Source organism: Haemaphysalis longicornis, unplaced genomic scaffold (genome assembly GCF_048455015.1).
Source record: "Haemaphysalis longicornis isolate Haplotype H1 unplaced genomic scaffold, Haemaphysalis longicornis Haplotype H1 scaffold_61, whole genome shotgun sequence".
NCBI classification, from domain to species: domain Eukaryota; kingdom Metazoa; phylum Arthropoda; class Arachnida; order Ixodida; family Ixodidae; genus Haemaphysalis; species Haemaphysalis longicornis.
This window is the reverse complement of record NW_027526409.1, coordinates 993303-1005496: the sequence shown is the minus strand read 5'-3', so window position 1 is coordinate 1005496 and position 12194 is coordinate 993303.

Genomic DNA, 12194 nt, shown 5'->3' with positions numbered 1-12194 from the left:
CCAAGGTTCTAAAGCGCTACACGGAATCACGCACACGCGCGATTTTCGAAGCCTACTCAATAGCGAAAAAAGGAAGAAAGAAATGTGTTAGTCAGGCTTCAGTCGCACTTCTTCAAAAAGAAATAGCGTATATCGACAGATAGCGCTTGTCAGGTTTTGAAAAACTCATTGTTCGCTCACAGCGCAAATCATTTCAGAGTGTTTTTTTCCTTTCCTAGGGTTGTGACGTCACTTCTTCTTCGTGTGTGAATTGCGGAACGCAATAAAGCACCCCCAGTTGTTAGTGAGCGCTTGTACTGTCTTTTCGTCCGTTAGTCCCCGTCTCTGCGCTGTTTTTCCCCCTAAGATCATTTTTAGAACTTCTTGCAGGGTTTCACTGTCGACTGGTTTGTTGAGAGATTCTGATTCTTCATACAACTTAATGGCTGCTTTGACTCCGCCCTCGTATGGAATGTTCGTATAGAGGGCGGCAACGTCCATGGTGACAAGTAGGCTGTTGGCAGGTATGTGCAAGTCTAATATTTGGCGATGAAAATCGGTCGTGTCCTTAATGTACGAGGAGAGGGTGGCAGGAATGTCTTTTATGAAAATGTCTACAAAGCTGGAAAAAATTTCAGTTACAGTGCATATAGCGGAAACAATAGGTCGGCCAGGGTTGTTTTTCTTATGAATTTTCGGCAGGAAGTAGAATCGTCCAGGAACAGGATTTAGGGGCAAAAGTGAACGCGCAGTCGTCTCTGTAATTTTCCTCTCACGAACAAGTGAATACAGCCTTTCCTGCACTAGACACTGCTTTGTAAAAAGAAGTGTTATGAAGTTGTCTGTATGCCTCATTTAGGTAGTCGGTTTTGTTCAAGATGACGATAGCCCCACCTTTATCCGCAGGCGTAATGATAATGTCAGGATGGGAGCTTAGTGTGTTTAAAGCAGTCTCTTCTCTTTTAGAGAGGTTTTTTTGGCACGGAACGTTTTTCTTATAAGCGTAAATGATGTCATCTTGTACAGCGTTAATGTATAAGTCAAGACACTTATCTCGCTGAATTGGTGGTGTCCAATGTTGGGTTGACAGCAATTTTGGATCTGCGGTGTTACTCTGCGGCCTGTCGTGAAAGTACTCCTTTAGTCGTAGTGTGCGGGCAAACTCATCAAGATCTTCGTACAGCTGAAACTCGCTTATGTTACCGTTCGCTGGACAGAAATTTAAACCCTTTGACAGAACACGGCATTCATCCTCCGAGAGTACGTGGTCTGATAGGTTCACCACACTGTTTCCACTAGAGCTGTTTGATTCACCTGAAAGTTCTATATTATGCAACGAATTTTGAGCTGGCCTTTTGTGGTTGATTGAAATGGGGGAATTTACTCCATCACGGAGTAGCGTGTTCTGTTTGATATTTAGCAACTGACATCTTTTTTGTTCTTCAAACGATTGCAGCTAGTCGACCTCATGGTGGGCCAGGCAAATTTCGGCGAGAATTTTGTTTTCGTCATCTAAAATAGAGAGGAGACACAAATTATGGTGCTGGATAATGATGTCAAGCAGTTTTTTTGAAGCTTCTTGGAGCGTGTTTTTCCACTTGGTTTTTAGGGGCGCCGACATTTCAGAAGTTGCTGGCTCCAGGTAAATACGGAGACCTTTAGGAACAATGTTACAAGCTTGATACACATTCAGGGTAGCTACATGACATTCATATCTAACTCTTTTTTCGGTTACTTTCCGAAGCTTCAAAAACTCTCGGGACACAGTAGAAACAGTCTGGTTACCTGAAGGGATATTATCCCGTCAGTTTGAGTGGCTGCCTGTGTTCGTGTCGGTGCGCCGCTGGCGAAGGTTGTAACGGGACGCTCTGCCGGTATGCCCGTTTGCAGGAGAAGCCGGTCGCTTGAGAGGGGATGCTGGCGCTTCTGGGTTGGCGGCGGGGGTTGTAAAATGTGCCAACCAAAGTCCTGACTCACGCACGTAGCTGAGACGAAGGATGTCGTGGATGTGGCTTGCCATGAGTGCGAAACCCTCAAAACTCGGGTGCAAGCCATCCGCAGCCGGAACACGCCACGAGGGAAAACACTCTAAGCCATGGTTGAGGTAGAAAATGTCGCTGGTGCGTTGGCAGAGCCTTCGAAGCAGGGCGTTCAACCGGATGGCTTCATGGTTGAATCAATCAACAAAACGCCAGTTGAAATTCCGTAGACCAAACGTGACATACACACGCTGTATGCTCGGATGGTCCCGTCTGATGGTGGCCAGTAGATCCTCGTACCTCTTAAACGCCACCGACGCCGATAATGTTGCCAAGTCATTTGTGCCGATATGAAGAATGACTGTCGTTGCAGTCTGCGGCACGAAGACCATAAGGGAAGGAATGTCTTCAATCTTCGCTCCGGATTTGGAGATGAAAACTGGAGCGCCTTTGCATCGAGGATCAAAATGATTGTGCAGGTGCTTACATTGCGAGTCTCCGATGATGGCAGATGTCGTCACTTGATTGGGGAATTTCCGGGTTATGCTTCCCATTGCAGGGGCTCCAGGAGCCATTGTTTTAGGTCGTTAGAAGAGGTTACTGGCGACTGGATGTGAAATACGTAGAAGATCACAATGGAAACGTAACAGTATTTATTGACTCGACGTTTCGGACGGAGACCGTCCTTTATAAGAGAAATATCTTACAGAATGGAGGCGGTTTATATACAGTTCAAGCACTTGAGGTTACGGGGGCGGTGACATATGGTTAAGATTGGAAGCGAGGAGGATGGAAATGGCTTTTCCTGGGCTTCCTCCATCTACCCCAGGAGCGTGGCTTTCAGGTGCGCTTCGAATAGAGGCTGCTATGCATCGTGCTAAGTCACAGCACGTTCCACCAGGTCGACAGGCGCAGATTAACGTGCCGAACAGCCGTTCCAATCAGCGTCTTCTACTCCTCAGTTACGAGCGCCAATTTCCGAATGCAGACACTGCACAATGGATAACTTGCCAGGACAGATGCGCTGGCGCAATCAATACCCGCGACGCGCAAGCATTTTCGCTCTCGCTACCGACCAGAGAAACGGGGAGGGCGATCCAACGCTATGCTAATTCACTTTTATTGACTCAATAACGGGCACCCAGTCAGCGCTACTCTTGATACCGGAGCCACAATTACCTGTATCAGCGAGGCAGTGCTGACAGCCCTTCATCTGCAAATAATGAGAGATTCATGCATGACTGTACAGCAAGAACATCATCTACGCAAACTTTGGGTCGCGTCAATCTAAAGATGCAAATTGGGAAAATGACCAAAGAAGCTGCGTTCAAAAGCATGTTCTACAAGGAATGAAGAGCAATCTACTTGCCTTGGACAGTGTCTGCCTCTTCAAATTGTCCCTAGAACTCGACACGCTGACGTTACGGCAAGGAAACGATGTCCTCTACTCCCAATGCCCACAAGTCCGTTACAGGGCTGACAAGAACGCTTGTTTACAGGAACTTCAACCTTCGATTTCGGCTACCTAAAGGAAACTCAGAGGTCAGCACTTAAGCAGTTTCTCTGCAAGTACTAAGGCATTTTTTCAAAATCACAAACTGACATTGGAGGTATCGTTACTGAAATGCATCGGATTCCTGTCACCAACAACGTCCCCATCCACAGGGCCCCTATGGATGCGCAGAAACCGATAGCATTGAAATGGACTGCCGAGTCAAAGACCTCCTCACGCAAGGCTTAATACGGCTGTCAACGTCCCCGTACGCGCATTCCTGCGCTTGTCGCCGGAAATAAAAGAGAAGGCCGTACGCGTTTTTTCATAAACTACCACAGTCTTAACGCAATGACAGTGCCTGACTACCAGCCCATCCCTCGTAACGATGATGTTCTTGACTCTCTTAGGAAATTCACGTTCTCTAAATACTAGAGATCACGTCGGGTAGCTGGCACATCAAGATTCATCCAGAAGACACCCCTAAAACAGCCTATGTAACACGTACCGGATGCTAGGAATGGCTTGCCATTCCTTTTGGGCTGCGAAACACTCCAACCACTTTCGAGCGGGCTGACAAGTCGACCTTAGCAAAGCATCGATTAAAATACGTCACGAACTTCTTCAATGATCATGTGGTCTATTCTGACACATTTTCCGACCATCTGATGAATCTTGACGCCGTTAAAAACGATTTTAAAAGCGAATGCGTTAGGCTGCAGCTAAAGAAATGTCAGTTTGCACAGACATCCACTCAGTACCTGGGACACAGGGTCGCAAATGGCACAGTCACACCTAAACCGAGCAATGTTGAGGCGAGTCTGCGGTTTCCCCAGCCCTCACGCCCAAAAAAGTTTCCGCGCTTTCTCAGCACTGTGAATGTATACCGTCGGTACATCGCCCACTTCAGTGAAATTGTTCACCCACTGACACACCTGTTCAGCAAAGATGCTACATGGAAATGGGACAATGATTGCGTGCTGGCTCTCACTAAGCAAAAAGCAAAAAAATGTGCTACAGAAGAGCCGATCCTTGCGATCTACGATGCTTTCAGACCTTGTGTACCCTACTGCGATGCGTCCAGCAAAGGTATTGGCGCCGTCTTGAAGCAGACTGGCGATAAAGGCCGGGCGCACCCAGTTGCATACCATTCACGCAAACTGCTCAAGCATGAAATCAATTACCCCATAACAGCGCTTCAGTGTATGGAAATCATTGACGCCATAGACAAATGGCAATGCTATCTACATGGGAACTCATTCACTGTAGTAGCTGATCACGCTGCGTTGCAATGGCATCAAAACATCAGAAATGCGCGAGGTCGTCTCTTTCGATGGTCCCTCAAGATCTGTATGTATGACGTCAATATTAAGCACGAAAAGGTCACTGACAACATCGAAGTTGATTCACTGTCTCGAAACCCTATTATTCAGCATCTATCAGCTGAACAACTGCAAGAGCACCCCAACGACAAACCGCTTTGCAAGCACATCGTTTACAGCGGAGTAACCATAGTGACGCGCCGAGGTATTCGAAAAGTCTATGTCCCTGCTGCTCTGCGATCTTCTCTTCTTCAGAAAGGTCATGACGCTTAATCACGTCGGTGTCAAGAAGACATTGCGACTTCTGTCATCACAATATTATTGGCCTGACATCATCACCGACGTTTCCAAATACACTCGCCAATGTGACATTTTCCAGCGCTGCAAGTAGACAAAGACTAAGCCTTCAGGTTACTTAGAGTCACTGCCACCAGCGGAACAGCGATTTCATCTTCCGGCCATGGGCACCATCGGATGTTTTGCGAATTACTATCCTCCAAAAAGATTCATCCACTTGGTTGTTGACCATTCCACTCGTTTTTGTGAGCTTTTGCTCACCGAAATAACATCTGTGATGGATACATTTTATTCCTGAAGAGCATCTTTATTCCTGCAAAGCCTCCGAAGTTCCTCTCCGGCCACGGAACATGATTCACCGCTGGTAAATTCAACTAGTTCCTCAAGCACAGCAGCATTCATCAGCTTTTTACAAGTTCACAAGGTTCAGAGTGTAATTGCCTAAACGAGCGCATTAAATGAGTTCATAGTTACTCGCCCCGCTTCAAAATCACGAACCGCGAATCCCATCGACACGCCTGCTTCCTGACGTTATTGATGAGTACAACAAGACACCTCATGAGGACACTGGCTACCCACCATGTTTTCTGATGTATGGCACACCATCATACTCCGGCCTCCTCTTCTGCACTGCCGAAAGCCTGAAAGAAGCTCGCGCAAACGCAGCCCGCAATTCCCTGGCGTATCATGAGAATAATAAGCTTATCTCAGACGAGAAGTTTCTTCAGCCAGCGATCCAAGTGGGTTATACGAGACACCATGGCATCCCAACCGTGGCAGACTCTGTGCGATTTTTGAAGGGCCGTATACGGCCCTATACAAGATATATGCGGTAAACTACAAGATCGACCGTAGCGTGGCTCCACTCGGTCTTCATGACATTGTCCATGTGGGGAGACTAAGGTGATATCATCCGCCCCTACACCGACGACTCTTCCGAGGGAGGGGCAGGCGTGTGACGTCCTGCAGAGGGATCGTACAGTGGAGTTAGCCGGTATGAGAGACCAGCAATTATTAGACGGTGCTTTGCGATAGTGGGGGACGAGAAAGAAGTTGCCAATAAAGGTTTTTCTTGCATGCACGTCATGCGTCCTGCGTTATATATATCTATATCTATATAATGAAGTGCCCGACTGACTAGCTGACTGGACTCTTCAACGCCCAGCCCAAACCGGTACATCTAGTGACTTCAAATTTCGAGGGTACATTTTCGTTATAGGGTAGGACCTCACTGACGCAGGATTTTCGGAAATTGCACTCTTAAGATACCAGCAAAGTAATTGTGTTTTCGTAAATCCGTGATTATCTCGGTCACCCGTTCACATATCACCGTCCTTTTAGATGATATATATATATATAGATATATATATGTATACATATATATATATATATATATATATATATATATATATATATATATATATATATATATATATATATATATACACCATTTAAGAATATCTAAAAAGTAGTCGATTTGCGAAAACTGCACCGTCGCCCTGTCACTCCGGGAATGCAAGACAGTACCAGGACCCTATAGCCGATCACCACGGACGCTTCGCTGCTCTTTGCTCTTCCACCCTCCAACCTCCGATGCTATTACTGCTTCTCCCATCACAATCACTGCTACGGCCGACCCCGCAAGCAAAAATCCTGAAGTGGCCTTTGCAAACACCGCGTACGGCCGGGCTGGAGGAGCGGCGGGCGCGACTGCGCGCTCGCCGCTCCTCCAGTCCGGCCGTGCAGCGCGATGCCTACTCCAACCATACTCCACGCTATGAGTGGCGCTCACAGCGCAGGGGCGATTGACCGTTTGCGGGTGTCTGCGTTCGTCACCGCAGATTGCGCCACCATAGCACCTCCGACCACGATACTGGCCCCGGACCACGCCAAAAGTGTTCCTCGCCCGCCAACCGCGTCGCCGCTGGACGCGGCCGCCGCTACTGGCCCTTTCATAGCTACACCCTCTACCGTGTGTGCTCCGTTACCCAGTCCTTCCCCAGTGCTGCCGCCACGTATGGTAGACAAGGACATTTCATTAAGCCCACCCTGCCTCCGAGTGAAGACTCGTCGGCCGAAATGGATCTCACTCTGCCGCCGGGTGACGAGAATACCACGCCATCTCCAAAAAACGCCTGGACCACCGTTGTTAGCGCCCGTAAACCCGCCTCCAGCGCCCGATCCCGCGCCGAACTGATCACTGTCGGCATCCAACTTCCTAGAGGCAACCTTACTCCCAAGCTACCTCTTTACGACTTGCTCTCCGCCATTGCCTCCGCTGCACATCTTTCCTCCAAGACCAGTGAAGAAATCACCCTCCAGGCGAAGCCCACTCAAGGCCTTGTGTTTCTGAAAACTCACTCCACCCTTAGCGCTCACCTCCTACTCTCTCTCGCTCTCTCTCACGTCCGGCTTCAAGGTAAGACCACCAGCATCAAACGTTATGCTCTCAGCACTCCCATTTCCTGCCTTGGTGTCATCCATAAGGTCGGCAGCCATTTCACTCCTCCTCAGATTATGCAGGAACTAGAGTGGCATACCACCCATATTCTTGCTGCACGCATCATGGGTAGTGGTGGCGGTAAAACATTTATTCAAGAGTTTCGCGCTTGAAAGCGGGAGAAGCTCTCAGTCCAGAGCCCCTGCGGAGGCTGAAGTCCTGCATGCCCGGTCCACCAACTGTCGCTGGTCCTCAAGGTCCGAACTGCACAGCGCGGCCTACCACTGCTCGATGGTGAGGGTGCGAAAAATGGGGGCTGCTGATGTGTTCTGGCAAGCCCACGTGGTGTGGCTCGGTATTGCATGTTCGCTGCAGTGTGGGCATGTTGGTGGATATATTGTGGTGTGTATGATATGCAGGAATCTAAGGGGGGGTATGTGTTCGTCTGTAGTTCGGCCAGGCTACGGCCTCTTCTCGGGTAAGCCTCTGGTGTGGTGGTGGTTAGGCACATCTGGCAAGGCGGTGGTGCTGCAGAAGTGCACAATACTGCTGCTGGACAGGCTCTGGGTCACGGAGTGACTGGTGCGGTGCCCGGAGGGTTCATGCTCGAGCTGTAGCGTGTGCTCGCTCGTTTCGGTCGAGCCCTGCCTGACCTGGCGTCCATATCAGTATGGTGGGCTCAGGGTATCCTTGTGCTTTTTTAGTATTCGGATGGCGGATATTGAAATGCAACCGTTGGCGTAGTTTCTGCATGCCTGTTGGCAGTCTGTAATTACGTGAAGCGGTTTATTCGAAGTTGGAGACGTCATTGTCAGTGTGATGGCCATTTCTTCAGCTTCAACGATGTTTTGGTTTTTACGGCCGCAGTGCAACGACATCACCTGAGCCGTCGATGACGCTTACTGCTGTGGCTGGATGGGGTGCGTAGTGGGCCGCGTCCGTGAATCACCCATGGGGGTGGTCAGAGTACTTCCTATGTAGTAATTGTACTCCTGCTTGTCTGCACTGTACGTGATGTTCAGGGTGCATATTTCGCGGGAGCGGAGCAACCCTGATGAGCGTGCGGATGTCTTATGGCGAAGTTTCCACTCGAGGGTGGCTGGCGTCCGCTATCTGGCAGCCTAGTTTCCTCAGCGCCGTGCGGCCGGTCATGGTTTGCCTGAGCCGCTCTAGTTGGCTGACAAGGTGGGCATCAATGATCTGCCGCGCCTTGTTGTACACCCCGAGCGCTTCCGGCCTACTAGTGGCGGTGTTAGGAGGGAGACCTAGCGCTTGCTTGTACGCCTTCCGCAGTAGTATGTCAAGTTGGTCAATTTCCCTCTGTTTCAGAGGGAGGTAAGGCGCAGAGTACACCACGCGGCTTACAATAAGTGTTTCCACAACTTGATGACGTCATCCTCCTTCATGCCCTGGTGCCGGTTTGTGACTCGACTCACCATAATTTGCGAGGTAGTGTGATTGAGGCGCTGGATGGTTAGCGCTCCTCCTCCGTCTTTCTGGATGTAAAGTCCCAGTATGCGGATGGTTGGGACTACGGGAATGTCGCTACCTTGGAGCTTTATTTGTATTGTGGTGGATTTCAGTGGCTTGCCACGTGGCTTGCTACTCAGAATGATGAGCTCGGACTTCTCCGGGGAGCTCTGAAGGCCGCGCACACTGGCGTACTGTTGCACTGCGTCAGCGGCTTTCTGAAACGCATCCTGCATGTCGCCTTCTGACCCACCAGTAGTCCAAAACATGATGTCATTTGGTTAGAGCGCATGTTTAATCCCGGGGTGGTGGTAAGTTCTTGTGGGAGCTTCATCATAGCTATGTTAAATAATGTTGGAGAAAGCACCGCTCCTTGTGGCGTTTCTTTGTTGGGCATGGTTTGAAGGTCCGTTCGTAGTGGTCCGATGCCCACAGTCGCCGTGGGATCGGGGAAGAATGCCTGGATGTTATGGAACACTCGTTTTGCACAGTTAGCGTCACTTAAGTTTTGGAGGGTGGCGTCGCGGCTCACATTGTCGAACGCTCCTTTCAAATCAAGAGCGAGGGTAGCCCTGCCGGAGTGAGGAGAAATGTGCGCCAAAACGTCTTCCTTTAATCGAAGGAGGATGTCATGCGTTGACTGGTGGGGCCGGAAACCGAACACTGTGTAAATGTCTGGAAGGCACACAATCAGTACGCATCACTTTCGCTGGCACCGTAATCCCACGCTTCGCATATTTCAAACATGTTGCTTTTCGGTGTCACCCCCACAAGCCTAAACCTCCCACATGCACACACTGTCTCGCTCTGGGACACCGGGCTCAGCAGTGCCCCCCGCATAGGGCTCCGGCCAAGTGCCGCCGTTTTGCTGCCCCTCTACAACCTGACCCTAGCACCCAGGATTGTTCTAGGCCCTGGTGCATTCATTGCAAGGTGAACACTTAACCCCCTCTTGACCCTACCTAAAACTTCCTCCTCGAAAAGCAACGCGCATGTGCTGAAGCTGCGTTTGAACGCCGCATAGCTTTGCGCCGGGTCACGCAGGACACCCCTTCCGTTCAGTCCTCTAAACCTGTATCTGACTCACTGGTCACTACTCCACCGGGCTCGTACGCTGCTAAACTGAAAAGACCATCGGTGCCACCACCGGCTTCCTCCAATGCTACACCCTCGCCGTGCTTGATAGACGAGAGCCGTCATTCTTTCGACCTCCAACTCACGATGCGCAAATGCCAGCACCGTCAGCAGCAGCGCATTTCCCAGGAATTGCAACAGCAGATACAGACTCGCACCGAAACACTCCAAGGAACCACCACCTCTATTACCTCCGAGCTTTAGCAGCTCAATAGCTCCTTTCCACGTTTACCGCAACTCCCTCTACAACCCAACTCATGCCTTTGGCAAAATTACTCGAAAGCACGTCCACCGGTCGGTACATCCCATTAGTTCAGCTCGAAACCTCCATCCTCAAAGCTCTCACCACGCTGAATGTCCAAACCGAGGAACTCAAGTTTTTTTAATTCCATTGCTATTTCTTTGCAAGAATCACTAGCCCCGGTTAAGAAAAAGAACCGTACTTCTACATCTAACTTTACCTAGATGTCCAGTGGGGAGGTTCTGCAGGTGGGGCAGGGGAACTGCCGAAACATGGAATAATAAGACACCTCTCCATCAGTACCTCCTTAAACGCCATTTTTCCCCACATTTTTTTCTGCTTCAAGAAGTCCGGGCGACCGGTACCACCCGGTTACCGCGCCTACCATGCCGCTACGAGCATGCCGCTAACGTCCATTTATGGGTGTTGCGACATGCCCGTGGAACTACTGGACATACCCTGTACCCATCTCAAATATTTAGTCGGTGTGGTCCATTATGATCGTTCTTCTAAAATCTCACTGGCCCTCCCCTCTTTCTAAACCCCCTGTAACTTCCTCTTTCTTCAGTGCGCTATGCACGTTCCTGCACTCACTTCCGTCCACGACCAATCTTATCCTTGGCGGTGACTTCAATGCCCTCACACTCTTTGGCGCTACCCGCAGACACTCAAACCGGGCCGCCTTCTCCACTGCCTTGTAAAGGAGCGCCAATTCACCCTTCCTAATTCTCCTGGCTCACCTACCAGAGCCGGCACTACCTCACAGCGGCCTACGACACCCGACCTTACTTTCTCTCGGAGGGCCCCTTTCAGTTCTGTGGTGGGTGACAGTCGAAACCCTACTCAGCGACCATTTTCTGGTGCATCTTTCCATCTTCATTTCCTACATCCGGCGATGTCGCCTCGTCACTTACATTGACTGGGACGCCTTCCGCACCGCTCTGGCCCCCACTCCTTTGAGTTCTATGACGACTAGACGTCCGGCATTGCCGCGGCGCTTTCGAGTAGCAGTCACCGTGCTCGCATCCGTAATCCGATTCAAGACCCTGACCTTCACTTTCTCCGTTTATGGGGCCACCGTAAACGACTTCACCGCTTCTTCCGCTCCAAACCTCAAAATACTCAGCTCGCTTACAGAATCGCTGCTGTACGAGACGAGATCGTTGCCCACTGCACTTCCCTGGAACATTCTCGATGGAGTGCTCTCTGCAACAACCTTGACACTGCTTCTCACTCACGATCGGCACGGTCTCTGTAAATCTCTCCTAGGCACTAAGCCCACGCTTGCCCCACTTTAGCGAAAGGTCTTGCTCAGGGAACACCCTCCGACCTCTTTAACCAACTAGCCTCCCTATCTCCCATCCCCTCTTACTTCTTGCTATATAGACTACTCTGGTGAACCTAATTCTGACCTCCACCGCCCTTTCCCTCGCCAGGAGCGCGAGGCGGCCCCGGTTGCAAATGCTATGCGTTCTGCTCCTGGGGGAAGGTGCCATCACATACACCGCTCTCCGCAACCTCCCCGACAATGCGAAAGAGTTCCACCTCCAGGGTTGTAATAAAGCCTGGGACAGCGGCTGCCTACCTAGCTCCTGGATTTCTTTGACTCTTACTCGCCTCTCTGAATTTCTGGAAAAGAGGGACTTCTTCCCTCATTCTCTCATCGGGTTTCGACGCCATGTCTGTGCTTAGTATATGTTTTTGCTTCTCCAGCAAACCTTTCTATCTTCCACTACCCCTCAAACTCAAGCTCTGGTTACCATCGATGTCCGTAAAACCGTTGACGGTGTGTGCCGTGGCCGTATCCTGGTACAGCTTGCCGCAATGTCCTGCGGCTCCC